General features: G+C 33.9%; 1 protein-coding gene across 1 annotated transcript in view; it reads right to left on the bottom strand.

The window, feature by feature from the left end:
• Window positions 1-16,788, bottom strand: part of TBC1D22A (TBC1 domain family member 22A) — a 134,895-nt gene that overhangs the window by 14,608 nt on the left and 103,499 nt on the right. The window lies entirely within an intron of this gene.

The following is a 16,788-nucleotide window of genomic DNA, read 5'->3' as shown; positions in this document are numbered from 1 at the left end:
CACAGCAGCTCCAGAACAGTCATCAATGATCAAATAGGGCAAAGTCCTTAATTTCCCACTATGTATTGAGAAATATTACTACAACCTGGGAAAATCAATACAGAGAAAAAAACCACTATTTTCACACTAATGATTTTAGCACTTGTAGTACATAACTAGCAACACATAAACTAAATATGAGTAATATACAGCAGTATTTCTCCCAGGTGTCGGGTTCCTGCAGCCTCTTGGTTTTGTAAAAATTCAAATTACATTAAGAAAAAGGTTGTGRCCTCAGAGATTCAAAGAAAAGCCTAAAAAAAATCCATCTGAAATGGGTATCCAAAGAATCAAAACCACACATAAACCAAATAACTTTTAAGGACAACAATTAATTTTCTTTGGACATTATTTCTTTTTAAAAACYATACTTGTGAATAAAATGTCATTTTGTTTAAATAAATAAACATAATGAAAGGGTGCTTCAGGGTCTGGCAAAAAACACAGTAACAGTTCCAATGGATAAACACTTCAGTGATGCATTACATGGTGTAACGTAGGTGTTTGATGGGCTGGTTACCAACAGTGACACATCTCTCATCTGTTCTTTAGCAGGCAGATGGGAGGAGGAATTCCTGTGTTTATCACAATAATCTTCTAGAAAGGAAACTACAGCACAGCTTGGAAGATATGACGTTTTCTCACAGAAGAGAATAAAGATGACAACTTTCAGAGGTGTATTACTGCTGGCAATTTTGGGTCGCTTYCATAGGCTTGCCTGCGAGCTGGCACTGCCATGGCACCTCCATGCCATGCTGTCATCTTTTCTCAGGGGTGGTAATATTTAAGAAAGGATGTGGTAGAGAACAACAACTGTTAAGCATTTCTGATGCCCCTGTTTAACCTATGGGGATCAGCACCTGAAACTAAGCAAGTTGTGTGAGAATTGCAAGGAAGAAGAATTAACACAAAGCTTTTGTGAATCAGCTCCTGAGGACTGGATAGAACCATCGTTATTCAGGTAGCAGCAAGCAAATGTTACTGTGAGGAAAACAAATTCAGATGGAATAAATTAGATCTCTTATTGTACTTGAAAAGGGATGTCATATGCAAAAAACACTACAGAGAGCAAAGAGTTGTGCAAAGATTTCACACTTGATGGCAGCTGAAGGATCTAACTAGGAGGCTACAACAGTAATAGAAAACCCACAATAATGATATTTCTGGAAAAAAATTAAATGTTTGTCTAAAAGGATGACAAAACAACAGGCATTTCAGTTCTTGTTATTTTTACTGACTTGCAGTTGCAAAGAGACAATTTTGTTGTAAGACAGCAAAATCAACATGCACTATGGTTTCCTAAAAACCATAGGAGAGAACAGAAAATTGAAAGAAAGAAAATTAATCCTCCTCCATCTGCTTGTCTCAAAGAAAGGCATATGTCATTTCATCCTATTACTCAGCTCATACTCCAAAAGATTCTGGTTTCTCTTTGTTCTCTTATCAGTAGTTTTGATTGAGTTTGGTTGTCAAGTGTACAGGCTCCTGTGATTTTAGTCTTCTCCAGGGTTACRCACTGATAAGGCCAATAATTGACATTGTTATGCAACAGGTTCTGCTGGAGAAATAAACATGGAAAGAAAACACTTTTCTTTGTAGATAGATGTCTCCAGTGACAGCTGTGAATTAGTAACTAAATGGAAGTCCTGCCAGTGCATTTAGTTTAGCAGGTCCCTTAAATTGCTCAGGATGAACATAAGTTCTTCCTTTGTTCAAGGAAAATCCTTATATTGAAATGGAGAAAATGCAGACATCCCTTTGCGGTATTTACTACAAATAAATAAAAGTCTTGGCTGATGAGAGAAAAATATCTTACAGGAATCAGAAAGTGTTTTTTCTAGAAACTTACAGGACAGCAAAATCAGATTTTCATTGTGTGGAAGATTTGATTTAAAACTTGGACAGCAACAGCAGCACTGTGAAGTAGAAGCCATAAAGCAAGGAATACTGGAAATCCCTTCAGARTATACACACCCAGCATCACATCTTTCCTTTCCTATAGCAGGAGTGAGATCAGACACAGCTCCTGCCAACATGTGCAGATGAAGGGGACCCCAATTGTGTAATGTGTTCCTCCCAGCTTCCAAAACACACTGCTTGATCCCTAAGGAGTTTTGTCACAGCACCCTTAGAGGAGTAGAGGTCTGAACAGAAAATATAAATATATTTCTTTTTACTTCATATAGCCATTCAGGATGAGGAAAGACACAACTTACAGGCAGAACAAAATGAACTTGCTTGTAGAGTTTAATAATGTTATTGGATATGGTGACAAAAATTAAAAACAGTAAGGAAAAAAAGCAGTGTTTACTCAACAACTATTTTCTTTTTTTTAAAATGAAATAGAGCTTTTCCTCTGCAATCAGGCTTTACAGAGATTAACAATTGTAGACATATTTTACCACCACAATGCAGTTCTAACACTGTGCGCTCTTAAGCTGGTAAAGATAACTAAAAATTACTGGATATCAAAATTTTTAAAAGATATTTGTGWGAAGGCAAACGCATCATACATGTTTTAGAAATGTTGACTGGCATTTCAAAATTATACCCTAAGGCAAATTCATTATCTAACTGTGTCAAAAACTGTGAGAGCTTCAGATGTTTTTTGTACCTATACATGATAGCAACCATGTTTCTCAGTGGGAGTATTACTTGTCAGGTACACAACATATATTTGAGGCTGGTTCCTACATGATGCTGTCAGAGAAGATCATTACTTATCCTGGTCTGACCTCTTCTGTGGATAATAGGAACTAAACCTAAACATATTTCTGGCTTTTTTTCAATTTCAGGAAAAGCATTAACTGGAAATCTTTAAGAGCTGCAGAAATTCATTGTTAGTTAGTCTCTTGGGATCTTTTCCATATCAAATTTCTCATATAATATTTAATTCACCTGCTGGTTTTCTTTAAATATGTCAAATACTTCAGTCATTCTCTCTGAGTCCTCTTTACGTCTTTGACTTAAGACATGAGAACTGGATATATTGAAAAGAAAGAAAACCACCAAAAGCAAAGCAAGCTCTTAGGTTCATTAATTCAAGGATCCAATCACTCCCATGTGCCACAGCATCATTCTGGGAGCTCATTATTAGGAGASCTGCAGGCATTGCCCACCCCATGGATGTCTTTTGGAGTCACACATCACAGGGTACAGTCTCACACTCCAGAGGTATGACCTATTCTAATTTTCCTTTATCTGCAAAWTTTTTTTCATTTGACTACACCAAAACACAGCTTGCCTGAAGAGTTCAACTGAGCAAGTGATTCAGGATTTGTTATGTAAATGTTCTGTTCGCTATGACAGGATGGTAAATCTGTGTCATCTGCAGCTTTTTATTATCATCTRTTTTGTTAGAGGAAATCCTGAATAGCCTCATGATGACTTCCATAGACAGTCACTAGACAAAACTCCTCTTGAAGATGATTAACAAACAAAGTATTTTTTTTATCTTCCTGGTAGGACATTSTATTATATTTTCGTTCATACAGTTAAATGCTATTTAAATGTACAGGAAAAAAAATAGGCCACAGTATGAAATTATTATATTTCTCATTTGCATCTACCAATGTAGATTTACTTTTCAGAAATAAAGATAGAAATGATGCTGTTAAGAATGACACAGGGTAAAAGATGTTTCATTGCTTCTTCTGAACTGGTAGTTAAAAAATTGGCTAAGTAAATACCTATAAATAACAATTGTTAGAGAGATAATAAGTATAGATGATAGGATTTAATGCTTATAATCAAAACTATATCTTTATTAACTTTCTGAACATATTCTTTTCTTCCCACATTGTCTTCTGAGATAGATAAGCAAAACCGTCACAGAAAGCACTTAGAAGTTACAAGATTCCCATAAAAATCCATAAAGGAAAAAGAACATAAAGCTAGTTTTGCACACAATATTAATAACTCATTACTATTGTCAGCTGGACACACCATGGTCATTGGAAAAGCTGTCTCATTACAGTGTTATTCTCTGATATGCTGCAGTCTCCCTATTTCAAGTCTTCCTGAAAATTAGGAAAAGCTTTGGACAGCCTACAGATGAAATGAACAAGCCCACCAATGGGAAGAGTTCTGATATATGTGTAGATATATTAACAAAAGGCAAAAATAAATATCCAAGACTATCCAAATAGTTAAAAATATCCAAAATMATTTTAATTTTTTTCTGAAAAGTGAACATAAACAAAGGTAATAAAATGGCAAATTATTTCATCACATTTCCACATCCACAACCTAGAGTGTATTTCTTATTGGTGAGTGACCGTGTTGCCACAAGGGAAATGATAACACTCTCAGCAAGACTGAGATAGGACTGAAGGCTGAAATAGCATCCTTGCAGCCACAGCAAAGCAACTATAACCAAATTATTTGCATAAAATTCCTGGGAACAGCAAGAAAATCCCCTGGCTTACTGACAACTTTCTGAAAAGACGGACTTGGAAAGTACTAAAGAAATATTCTCTATTGATCAAATCTTCAAATAAGTTCAATCATTCCATTGGAGCATAATTTTGGATACTGAGTTTCTTTTGCTGAATACCTGGACTTTGGTTGCTCTAAAATAAACTGGGAWTTTTTTTCCATTTTTTATATTAATTTAACTACTTAACATATATTTAGGCAATTTCATCTTTCCCTAAGTAAAATCTATATTTATTCTGTTCCTAATTCTCTCCCCATTAAGACTGTAGAAATGAGCATTATATAAAATGAACGTTAAGACACCTTCCAATTTCATGTTTCCAGCATTAGTCATTTTGTTTTGGTCAACTTTCTCAATTCTGTTGATATTCACCACAGCAATTTTAGCTGAATTAATTTCAGCATAATTTGTTGACACACTGACAGTCTGGCATTGCTTTCCTACAGAAAATGTCCACCATTATGCAGATATTTTTATCCTAAGGCTCAAATTGTTAAGACAGGCAACTTTACTGAAGTTAAAATATGATAATTGTGCAATTAAGATGAACTCAATATTTCCTCTGAGAAAGAAGTAATTATGATGAAACCATTCAAGATACAGCATGACTGCAATGTAGCAAAAATTAAATCTGGACTGACAAGAACATCCAATGGAATTCAGGAGAATCAAAAATCCCCTCCAGTGCCAAGAAGCATACTCTCCTGTCAGGTGAAAATTCAAACATCATGGAAAGTTACAGTATGTGTTGCTCCAATGCACAAATCGCAGTTTGAATGTACATAAATGAACCCATTAAAATTCACAGTTATGGGGTTTTTACCAGATAGCACTGACAGTTTTTTTCTGGTCTGGATGGTTTTGTCTGGGCTTGCTGGGGCTTCTCTCTTTGTTTGCTTGTTTTTGTAACATAAAAGGAGATTCAATGCCTTTGAGGTTTTGCCAGACAGAAAATTTCTGGTGATAATTTTATTTTCTGTTGGTAGAAGGCCTTTTCTGGTTTTGCTGCTTATTTAAAATCGACTAATTACAGCATGTCCACAATGAACCAGCACTTTTTAAAAAACMCAGATGAAACCAGAATATGGATGCAAAAACTTCAGCTCAGTTTTTCCATTTMATTTGCTGTCAGGATTTTACGTAGTATTAACAATGATATGTGTAAGTCTTAACTATAAAACAGAAAGACTAAAACTTTTGCATCTTGGTAAAATGCACTGCAAATTGTATTTGAATTGCTCTGCATGTTTGCAAAACATCTTTTGTTTTGAAGCCTATTTACTGAACTTACATTGTATTGATTCTCAATGTGCCCAAGTGAATATGCTTTGAAAAAAGGTATGATTGTATTTATGTAGCAGCAGAGTGCCTCTGGATCCCTGAGGTCCTACTCAAAATATTCAAAATGCTATGCCTTTTTTTCTGCTCTGTGATCAATTTAACTCTTCAACAGCATCATTTACTAAAAATTGTGAGTATAATTTGTCAAATAACAACTGAAGCCAAAATCAAATTATTATTCTAGTTCACTTGAAACCATCCAAAGACCTAGAGGGTTATCAAGAAAGTACTTTAAGGGAACAAAAATCAATCTGTATTCTTGCATCCTTCCCAAAGGCTTATTAGCCCAGCAATATTCATCACACGTTGCATTCTATGTGAATACTTTTAACCTTATTCCTTTTTCTAGAATAAACAAAATAGAATTGTTTCAATTACGACAAACACTATGTGATTTTTAGATGCAATCACAACCACTTAACTTTAAAGCAATTAGAAAATTGTGCCGCAGCCATAATCATAAAGGTTTAGTGAAAGTTATTTATATAAACTTACTGAAAAAAACCAGACCTGTTAGAGACTGTCAAGAGTCCTCTGTCCCTAAACAGGTGCTTTTACCTCTTCGTAAGTAAYTGTCTTTTAAAGAGTTGGAGGAGAAAAATTTTCTACTAATTTCATTTTAACCTATAGACCTATGAATTCTAAAATAATATTACATTTTCATAAATTTCAATTCATTTTGCTGTTTAGTAGCATTAGTATATTAGTATAGTTAGCATATGCATATTAGTAGCATTAATGATGTGTCTTTCTGAACACACAGCTACAGCTTTTCATTCTCTATCTTCTGCAGTTGTATATAACTTAACTGTGATTCCCCTGTATCATGGAAAAAATGATACTAGGGTTTTGGTCAATTTGTTCAGATTTTTTCCTAAAAAACCTATATTTACCCTGTGAAATATTCTGATAATGTGAAGAAACATAGAAACCATATTGGTACCATCAGTTGTAAGAGTACATCTACTCTGTAGATGGTCTGTTTAAAAAAAACCCGACCAATGGTAAAATATACAACCCACATTATAAACAGCATTGTAACATGATTTCCTGATCTTGCAGTGTTCAAGTACTGTTCAAGTACTTGCACAATAAAAGCACTAGAAAAATCCAAACCACAATAATCCCAAAAATACAAAGAACACACACAGCTAAATAAGGACTCTTTGGATCAAAGAAAAACAAAACCTCTTGCTATAGTCTGAATGTAAATAGGCTGCTTGCATGTAATTAACAGCTAAATCTTTCATTTGGCAAAACACGGCTGTATGTTTGTGTAATCACTGAAATRGGATTCTGTGTGACTGTATCTGAAACTTGTAATGGTTCTTTATCACTAGAATTAATTTCACTTTATATATATATATATATTTTATATATTAATGGTGGCAAGCAAGTGTGAAACTCTGAGTACTGCTCTTCAGCTCAGGAAAAAGTTKTTATCCATCATTAAGTATTTTATGTGTGAATGCTTTACAACCRCCATCAGAATATTTGGATCCAAAAACTGGTTTCTGTAACATAGTCCATAAAGAAACCTCCTTTAAAATAGTAATGWTTATGCTACATGCAGTCCAGACCAGTCTCCTTCACTCCAAAAGTTGCATTTGGTATTCACTTTGTTGCTAAATCTGGGCCTATTTATTAGGTGGCAGTTCATTCTGCAAGGACRCCCTTCAACAAAAACAATCACATAAGGGACATAAATCCATATTAAACATTTCTCTGCAATAAAAACAACATTAACAAAAACAGTAGAGAAAAAGCACTTAATCTAGCACAAATTTCACTAAGCAGTCTCCATTAAAAATTTGGAATTAATTCCTGGGGCAAATAGGAAAACCTGACCAATTACACTATAAGGTTAATGGGATCAATCTAATAAAATTCAAAATATGCACTTTTTAGAGAGTGTAATGAAAGAATTATTTTGGTAAACTGCAGAACTTTGCAKATATGCAACACTAGGGGGTCAGCYATRCAARATTAAAGAGTTAGGATCCTAGAGCTTTTATGGTACCCAGAGTTAAGACAAATTATTACTATGCCATTGTTACCGGAATGATCTCTGAAAGTTCTACATTCAGGAAAGTCTCCATGTCCTCTATTTTTTTGTAATTATTTATATTWCCTTCTTCAAGAAACTTTGATTCTGAAGAGACTGGCAGATAGTCAGGGACCAAGTGATACACTGGTAATACTTTTTTTTAGGTTGCTCTGCTAATTAGTCATTATGCAAAATGCGTAGTAATGGAAAGGTTTAAACCCAATCACTAAAATATATTATATCAATTATTGGCAAGAATATACAGAACACATAGTATGATTTTACAGCATAACTATAAGTAAAATAAAAATTAATTCTAGAACTCAATCAGTTACAGCAAAAGGATAAGATCCATTACTAAACAAGAGTTATTTTCCTATTCCAACCACAAGGATGTGTTTCCCAGAAAAAAAAAAAAAAAAAAAAAAAAAAAATATCATATTCAAATCTAACAATAAATTCATTTAATTCAAATAATAGGTATAAAGCTGTATACAAAGGCAAGGCTCAGGAGTTTCTGAAGAGTCAAATAACCCTGAAAAACTAATGAATGGTAAAGAAACACATACCTTTTCCATGAAAACATTCAGAATGTGAGGGGATCTTCCAAGCAATACTATGTCCTACAGTTTTTTCTCCACACAACAGCAAGTTTTACAAGAGGAATTATGTTCAATATCTCTATTGCTCACTGAGCAGTCTCCACTGGATTTGCTCCTGGATGCTTCAGAGCTTCCATCCCTACTCCTTACTGGCAACATCTATGGTAACAATCAGAACAGGAAACAATACTTGGCCTTGCAAAGAGACATCCACATCTCCAAGGAAGTCTTTACAGTGTATTTAATATTCAGATTATTATATGTTGRATTTAACAGATTAATTCTAATTTTTGTTAATGCCACATTCCTTTGTAATTAATACAATGAAATAAATATTTGCAGAGGATAGGGTGAGATCAGAACTGACTGATTCACATGTTTTTCCACTGACTACAAATGTAATTTAAAGTGACTTTATTTCTAATTTAGACCTGAGTCACAGGACTCACTTTATTTCATTAAACCCTAAGCCAAAGTATATAATGTGGCATATTTTCAATCTAAAAGGTCTCTGAAACATGAATCATATCTACATACAATGTTTGTACTGAACTATGCACCTGGTTAACATCTTCCTTTGTTACTTAAAAGATTAATACTTGAAAAATAAGGATGACATTAGCTAATACCACACACAATTCAATTAGAACATAGAAATCACTGCTCAGGTTGCCATATAGTAGCTTTCTTTTTTTTTTTTTTTTAAGAACACAGAGAAATACTACAGTAAGAATTCTGTCCTACTAATATATGTATAATTAACTCAGTTGTCAAATACACTACMTCCGTTGTTACAGGTTTTCTTCTGTATGAGAGAAAGGTTAGAAGTTAATSAATTGCATTATGTTGCACATGAAATCCAAGCACAAATCTGCACTTTCAGTGTTTACATTTGAAGGTTTTAATTTAATGCATCATCTAAAATTGCAACATTCCCTGACTATCAGAAAAGCAAACTATTCAAACAGCAACTTAATTTGGAAGTAACTGTAAAAAAACTGATGAAATGCAATTTTTCATATGGCATGAACATTTATATGGAAGAAAACACAATTATACAAGATTATAAATTACCATATCCCTTTTTGAATATTTCTTTTTACAAGTAGTAAGCAAATGTGAAAGCATTACAAACTGACACTTGTGTGTAATGAGTCAAAATACATCTCCAAAGTGCTCTCATGAGAGACATAAGTTCTTAAGACCTTTGCTCTTCAAGCCTGCTCCCCATCTACTTGCAACAAAAAGTCGCTGGCCATTACTACAAAACCATTCTCAGTACTTTTCTTACAYCTTACTCATTTCCTCTAGAAAAAGCCACTGCAGCTTTCACAGTGAAGTACCTCATTCCCTTTTAGATGCTCTCAACTTATGTGCTGGGGAAGRAGGCACTTGTTACCATGTCCCAGTACCTCGCTTTTCAGATTTGTTAAACTCCTGAGAAATTAATGACTCCATAAAAGCCACGTGCCATGGAATTACACTTAAAACAGGTGAGGGCAAAAACAAAGTTACCATTTCTCAACACTCATAACAAAGATTACAATTAGAAACATTAATAAAAGATTAAGATCTTTTAAAAAAAACCTAAAATACATTTATTCTACTTATATCAATATCAAAAYCTGAAGATCCTAGTCCTGTTCCTTATCAGCAAGGTTTCAGTTTTCCACTTTTCGTGATGCATTCAAAATAAATTTCTACTGATACAGTACACTGGACCAGTGCAACTAGTCTCRTTCAGTAAAGGTTTTGAAAATTTCTTCCTATTTTGACCAACCTATTTCAGTACAAGGAAAACTTGGACAGATTTCCTAAGAAAAGTCATGGCTGCAGTAATTAGCTGTTCAAAGACTTCTGTTCTTGCTCAATTGCTTTGGAGAGAGCAGGACTTAATCTCACTTACTCCTGTGATTTCTCTGATAGTATTAGACCAGCTCATCTCACAGAGTAACTGCTGAGTTTCAGTGGCAAAAACATATATTTAAGCTTTAACTTGCAATTCAATATCATTGTACTATAGCTTGCAATTTTACTATGTGCAACTGTTTCAATATCTTGATGAAGGATGACTTTTGGAAGAAAGCTAGATGGAAAGAGGGCAACAGAAACGGGCAGATTTCAAATTCAGGTATTACAAAATTTATCTGCGTTATTGGAAGTATATTWAATATTATTTTAACATGCCAGGCATGAGTAATACATTATTCCTATAGACTCCTGGCATGTAAACTCAAGCAAAAAAAAAGAAAAAGAGATGAATTTAGGAATAAAAATGTTAGCTATATAAAATGTAAATCAAAAGTGGGGTTGGTTTGTTTGTTGTTTTTTTAAAAATTATTTTCATTCCCAGCTTTGTACATTTGAAGCAAAGCTTTGGGGAAAAACAATGTGTAACGTAGGAAAAATAGGCCTATGGAATCATCAAAAGAAAATGGAAAGCCATATTGAAAGAGATAAGTAAGGGCAGTATTACAATTTTTATTTCCTTTTTCATGCTTCTTAAGCCATTTTCAGTATACCATATAAACTAGTCAGAATCTTCCAGTAACTTCCTAGAGAGAGGGCAAGTCCTCCTCGTGGTACAAGTACCATTATTAAAAGAAGGATGTCATACAGTCTATTTGCAATAATAATTACAAAATTACAGTTCAATATTAAAATTTTGCAATAATAATTTCTGTGGGACAAAACCTGTATTTCTAAGACTGTATGTCCAAACATGTTGGTATCTTTCGTTTAATTTACAATACACTCACATGTAGAGACCAAGTCAAGATATTCATGACAATCAAAATATGCAGAAGTTATGGAAAAAGTTGGTAGGGTTGTTAACAGAKCAGTTAAACTTTTGCCACTCACATCCTTCTCTGTTCATTAAGCTCCACATGCAAAAATCAAGACAGTAATTTTATTATTGTAAACTGGCTCTTCTGAACATAAATKATTTAAGTTTTGAATCCCAGCTGTCTGCTACCAGTACTCAGAGATTAGGGAGCAATCTCACGTTCAGATTCCCAGCTATGATTTTCAAAKAATAAAACAGCAGAGCTTCCAGTTTCTTGAAACACAGAACAATATATTGAACATTTCCAAAAGTGCTCTCAGCAGGGAATAAAATCACAGCAGTGATTTTTAGGCAGGCTCTTTGAAGTCAGAAAGATTTCCATGTTCACAGCTCTTAATTCTTTACAGGTTTTGGTACATTCACAGAAAAGACACTGTTAGTTTCCATACACAGAGAGCGAGGACACAGYGTCCAGAACTACAAAATCTTCTAATCATAGAGCTTACAGAGAAGGAGGGCAAACACTCCTTTGTTCAAAGAACTAATCCTATCAAAACCATAAATTTTTAATTTTTTCTTTAATTGAAAAACATTTATTTTTACTGCAGGAGCAATGGAAACTAAATTTTTAGCACAGTACATACCAAGAAGCTAAAKTAAAATACATTTATTAATTACACCTCATATAATATGAAGTGAGCACTACTATACTTTCAGGCAGAAAAAGTAAAATTTAGAAATTTACATCATAAACTATGTAAAGATCGCAAAAGATTAATGAAATCTGTATTACTGCAGTTGAATGTAAAAACACAGTACTAAACTACATTTCTGCTATCTGACATGTTTTTATAGTAGATAATTTCTAGGAAGGATATTAMTATCAAACTTTTCCAACCAAAACCTCTTACTTATATAGACAGCCGTGTGAATTGGTCTTCTAAGCATCTTGTTATTCAGTATTTATCTAAATTTTAATAATACATAAAAGTGCTCATGCATTCATTTTGATAAACAGGTCAATAAGACTTACTTCCTATATTTATATAAAGGAATAATTAAATAATCATTGTTTAAAATATTATATTCATAAGAATAAACCACAGTAACTATCCTAAAGATTTTATGGCTCAAGTATTAAACAAGAGAAAATAAATTCAGAAAAGTAAAAGGCAGCAAGACAAAACTCATCAATGTGCCTGCAAGTGCTATTAACAGACTCARGTCTACCTGTCACATCTATTGCAAAAAAAAACAGAACTTAACATAAGAACTTAGACAAAAGTAGCTGAGTATCTGCTCYTATTAGATGCTGCATTTCAGCAAGGTGGCCAAGTGGGAGATAGCACAGCTACCTTCCTGAGAGCTCAAGTGGGGGATGAAGCTCTCATCACAGGCTGAGAACTGGARCCAGCATCTCAATGCTGAGTCTGAGATGCCATGTGAGGTGCCAGTATTAGTCCATTAAAGGCCTCAAAAGAGAAAGCGCCTTAAGTTTTCCTTGGTGCTCTGAAAGAAAGGGAGCTAAGGGAGATGCAGAGCAAGAAAGAAAGAAAAAATGATGGACTGAAAAACAATCTTTACAGCTTCTTTGCAGTCTGGGAGAATATTGGAGCAAAAATGCATTTGTCAAAGACAAAGAAAAGGACACTGCAGTAATAAAGATGTGAGTTGGTGACAGCACTGGTGAAAATGTCTGTCAGACAGACAGAAATGCCTATCTCTTAAAATCATGAATAAGAAGAGACTTGCAAGACAGATTCCTTACCACAACATATTGAATATACTTTTACAGCTTGCCTATATCAACAAAACGATAACTTCAATAAAATGGAAATTTGGACTAAATCTAACAGATAAGTCAGTATCAGTGCAACTGTTACTAACTTAATAATAATTACCATTAGTTTATATTTARTTCAACACTTGAATCTATCCCCAAAGTCTTGTTACCTTACAAATCTTTCAGGTACCTTGTACATGACAACAGTATGACAATAGCCCAATATTTTCTATTAATACTTAATTCCAAATAYGTTCAAAATCATACATGAATATTTTGTCACCTAACAGCATTAGCCATTCACACCTCTCAAGAATTCAAGAGAATTTTGGAATTACGGCTATAGTTAGGAAAATTAATAACAGCAAGTCAGAGTCTGAGACATACTGATGAGTAGAAAGGTTTTAATTACCTGCACATTTAATTACTAAAGCTTTGACAATAGAAGCTAAATGAATTTCATATTTTGCATTGACAAAGTATACTTTATCACATTTAAAAAATTATTTATATTAAGTTTACTGATCTTTTTGTTTTTTTAAATCTGACACTAGTATGGAACCAGTAAATTAACATAGATTATTTATATCATCAACAGAAATGTCAGAAACTAAGAATGACCTGTTTGATTCTGTAAAATATCACACTGGTTACAAGGGAAAATCTGAGCCAGGATTAAAATTCCTGCCACTTACTTTCTAGCCATTGTGTTTCCTGCTCTTCCATATGTGAAGTATAAACTGCTAATCTGAACTATGAATAGAGTAACAGAGCTCCAAAGTACCTCTCCGTACCTGGGTTTGTGAGGCACCCTCTCTAGGTAAAAAGGACTCTTTAGAAGTGAGAATGAAGAGAGAATAACAAAATAACAAACGCCAATGAAAACTGAAAAAAAACCCTCATTCTTTTCCACAACATTAATCTTYGTTTTATACATGAGCATGAAATATTTAAAACATCTCCCTGAAAACATGTCAGTTTAATTTCACTGCCATCAAAAAGTGACTCTGGGGAATTTGAAAATTGCTGACTGTAATAATTTTTGCCCTCATTACATAGGATAGCATCACATAGCTCATTGCATTAAATAGAAAATTTCAAAATGGGATTAAAACTTACTGGAAAGATTACTGATTAAGCAGAACAAAATGTAAGCAAGTACACACTTCTAGGAAAACAAAACCATCTGACATTTCCCCTTCTTCCCATCTTCCTAAAATCAGATGCTTTCTCTTAGGACCCTGGAATTTGACATAGCTGTTGGTTGGTCTCCAGTGTATTTTACAGTAGTCAGGCAGGTACAATCTATAAGGACATGGAATGGAGAAGTGGTGTGGAATATCTCTAAAAGGTCAAGAGATCCCAGTTTTTATCAGGCACAAAACATGGGGCAACTTATACAAATAACATCAATTGCTCAAGATTTACATACAAATCATCACCTTTCTCCTCACTTCTCTTCGGTAAAACTTTCATGAACCTGAAAATCTCATGTTTCACAGGAGGTCTACGCTGGTATTTGTACATAACCGAATAAATAGCAGTGAGAGCAGTAATTTGTTCAAATGATTCAAAATAAGACAACTACCATCATGACTTGAATATTATCTTATTATAAAAAAATGTTATTTGAAACATGAAAAATACAGCAGAGCATCAACACAGTTTTATGTGCCTGTGTTCCAAGTCTATATATGTACACTTGTTTAGGTATTTACATGTACATCTATAACATATACATATGTACATCTATAATATATGCACATAATACATATAAATATGCATATTTGAACATTTGGAGGCCTGAGTTGAAMCATTTCCTTCTTCCACTATTCCTCTCATCAAAACTCACTTCCCTTCATATCTTAATATTCAATTCCTGAGATACAAACCAAATAACAAGCAATTTTCAAGTTGTATCACTCCATACTATGAGCCCAGCAAAATTTCTTTAATTTCAAAATTTTTTTCTCTACTAGATGACAATACACAAAAAAAGTCCCCGAAACAACAATCACACACATTGTGTGTCTGTAATAAGGAAATATTATTGCTGGGGRTGAACATTTGGTATCTAAGTCAATTAATCTATTCATGTATAGAATAAATATCATACCTTTATTGATTGCTTAGCTGCAGACATACTTAARAGAATGAAAATAAGTATCTTACGAGCAAAGACTATTTTCTATCATCCTGTCTGTAATATTATTTCATCAAATAATAAGAATAAAAATATTGCATAAACAATTCCTTTGAGGTTGGCCTTTCATTCAAAACCTGCTCAGTGCCTCATCTGGCATATTGCCACACCTGATGTCCTCGGGAAATTATTCTGATTTAAAATTCCTGTGAGGTGTGTAATTCCACTGAAAGAGGTCAAACAGACACGCAAAAGAAGAGCACAAGTTTTCATAGCTGGAAGCAAAGAACCAGGCCCTCTGACTGGAGAGACTTCCCTTATTCCTGTCATATGCAGAAAGACAAATAAAACACACTATGTGCAAGAAAAATGACTGAATGCATGTCATTCCTGGAACAAAAAACTTCTGTACAAAACGTACTACAGCTACAACTTCTCAATAATGTGAATTCAATGCAATCAGAGTACTCCAAGCAGCACATACTGAACTTCCCAATTTTCCAATGTAGTTTAAGTGCTTATTACTTTGAAGACTAGGCAATGATCTACAGCTATTATTAACAAAGCAGAAGAATAATGGATATTATTCTTGCCTGTGGGATAGAAGTATCATTTACAGAATTGATAACACTTTAGTTTAGTCATTTTTAAAGGTCATGTTATACAATAAAGAAGGCCAAGCCTTTTAGGGATAACATATGATGGTGATAAAACTAGCATGGACCTACAGATCCTCAAAATTGCCAACCGTGTTTCTATGTTGTAAGCAAGCTAAAGCAGTGTGATAAATGCATTCCAGTGTATTCCCGATGTTTGTACTTTATAGTCTAGTTTACTAGACTAGTGGCCTATAAAGAAATTAAACAATAAAGAAATACCTTAATTATTAAATAATCTGAATGCATGGAAGGAGAACAAAACCAATCTTCATAATGCTATACCCTGGGATTATTTACTTAAGGCATAGTTGTAACAGATTCAGCAGAGAGGAGAAAATTATGCTCTTTGGTGCAGGAAATCAACATGAAAAATTTAATAGGGAGGATTAACAGTGAACAATTGTAATCAAGAGGTATGAACAACATTAGAGTTGCTTTTGMCGAAGTACCATAAATTGAGAAAACCTGACAGTGTTAGCAGGCAGTAGAAATTAAAGCTGTTATGTTGTGCCCTTAGGGATTTATTTATTGCAATGACAGCTCTGAATAAATCCTTTCATGAAGGAAGATAAAACAGATTGAAGTGATACACATATTTGCAAAATGGTTAACTTGTACAGGACCACAGAGTTCAGTCAGATGGAGAGAAAGAAAGCTGGTAATGGGCCATTTCCCCAGGGCAGGCAATGGTGGGGGCTTTGCAAACAGACTATTCACATTCAGCCTTCAATCAAGACTTTAAAGCCTTTTAGGCACTGAATGAGTACCATAGGGTAAAACTGAACATAAATATTTCTATGAAAGTGAACTGTCACCAGTTCACAAAATACACTGGATGTCAGATGCATGCAAATGATTTGCCTACCAACCTATTCAAATCTTTTCACAAATGACTTCCTGATATGCTCTTTGCTGGAAAAATAAAAAGGTAACATTTTGAAACACAGC

Source organism: Malurus melanocephalus, unplaced genomic scaffold (genome assembly GCF_030028575.1).
Source record: "Malurus melanocephalus ecotype Western Australia unplaced genomic scaffold, MMel_1.1 scaffold_118, whole genome shotgun sequence".
Lineage (NCBI taxonomy): Eukaryota > Metazoa > Chordata > Aves > Passeriformes > Maluridae > Malurus > Malurus melanocephalus.
This window is presented reverse-complemented; position numbering and strand designations above follow the sequence as displayed.